Source organism: Prunus avium, chromosome 1 (genome assembly GCF_965620075.1).
Source record: "Prunus avium chromosome 1, drPruAviu1.hap1.1, whole genome shotgun sequence".
NCBI classification, from domain to species: domain Eukaryota; kingdom Viridiplantae; phylum Streptophyta; class Magnoliopsida; order Rosales; family Rosaceae; genus Prunus; species Prunus avium.
Window position 1 is genome coordinate 18495013 of NC_142284.1, and position 1695 is coordinate 18496707.

The window sequence follows — 1695 nt, forward strand, 5'->3', positions numbered from 1 at the left end:
TGTTTCTAATTAATCTAATTTTCTGTTTCAGGTAGTTTATGTCTAAAAAGCCATTACTTGAACAAGTGAGGTCTTCGTTCCAACGTTCTAGATCTTTGAACGCAGGACCATCATTGCAACCCAGACGAGTGACCTCTGAAATTCAGAATCGTCTAGAAAGGGAGTTGTCAACTGCAAAAGAGTAAGCTCTTGCTACATTTACAAGTCTTGCTCTCCACACTGAACTTCCTGGTTCTTCACTTTCAAATTCGGAAGCAAGTTCAGACCAAGAAGAAGAAGAAATGATGGCTGCCATTGAGTTCATGGGAGAACTTGATATCCCAACAATTCCAGCATCTCCTTCAAGCATTTTGCTGCCCACTGTAGCTCGAAATTATGAGCTTAAATCTTCTCATCTTAATATGCTGCCTTCCTTTTATGGTTTGCCTAATGAAGATCCATTAACCCATATAAAGGATATTTTTAATGTTTTGAGTTCTTTTCCCTTGACAGGTGTGACAGAAGATCAACTTCGAATGAGAGTGTTTCCATACACTTTAAAGGATAAGGCGAAGTATTGGTTGAATTCTTTGAAGCCTGGTTCACTCACTACATGGTCTGCCATTCAAAAGAAGTTCCTGGAAAAATACTTCTCCACGCAAAAGACCGACATGCTTAGGGACAAGATCTTGTTATTTGCACAGCAAGATGATGAATCGTTTTGTGAAGCATGGGAGAGATTCAATGGGCTGCTCAACCAATGTCCTCATCATGGGATTCCATTGAAGCTTCAAATGCGTATGTTTTATAAAGGACTAACCCCTTCTAGTCATAATATAGTCACCAATTTTGCAGGTGGTTCTTTTAAAACCAAAACTCCAGAAGAAACGTACGAACTCTTTGAGGAGATAGCAATGGAGACCCAACATACGGATACAAGAGGTAAACGTGTTATTAGTGGTTCTAATGATGCTTCTAGTGTGCAGATTTCAAAACTGGAACAAAAGCTAGATGCTCTTCTTGCATTAAACTCAAGAAGCCCTCCGAAGGAAGTGTGTAGCATTTGTGAATCTCATGACCATGCTACCACAGCTTGTCCACTTGGGGCTGGATACCCAGAATTTGTGCAAGAGCAAGCTAAGTTGGTAAATTCCTACAACCAAGGTCCAAGAAATGATCCATACTCTCAAAGTTATAATCCAGGTTGGAGAAATCATCCAAACTTTTCATGGAGAAATACCCAGAATCAAGCAAATCCCCCTTCATTCCAAAGGCCACAACAATCATCATCATCATTGGAAGATATAGTGAAGCAGATGGCAATCAACCAATCCAATTTTCAGCAAACTACACAAGCTGCCATCTCCAAATTGGAAGTCCAATTAGGCTAAATAGCTGCTGAAATAACTCAAAGAGTGCCTGGGAAATGGCCAAGCCAAACTGAGATCAATCCAAAGAACCCAGAAGCCAAGGCCATTCATGTGCTCAGATCAGGTAAGATCATTGATAATAATGATAATTCTAATCTTTCAAATGATGTTGTGATTGTAGAAGATAAAGACGAGGAGACCATGGCCACGGAAGGAGAACAACTCAAAACTTCTCAATCTGCTCCTAAGGCCAAATCAGATTCTCAGAAATCCGATCAATTCCAATTGCATAAAAGGGATGACAAATTTGTGCCACCACATCTTCAAGAAGATAGATACGTGCCAC

General features: G+C 40.1%; 1 non-coding gene across 1 annotated transcript; it reads right to left on the reverse strand.

Moving 5' to 3' along the window:
• Positions 1-650: 650 nt before the first annotated feature.
• Positions 651-757, reverse strand: LOC148297483 (small nucleolar RNA R71). Its single transcript, XR_015833217.1, has one exon. It is a non-coding gene; the product is annotated as a small nucleolar RNA R71 (small nucleolar RNA).
• Between the last annotated feature and the right edge of the window lie 938 nt (positions 758-1695).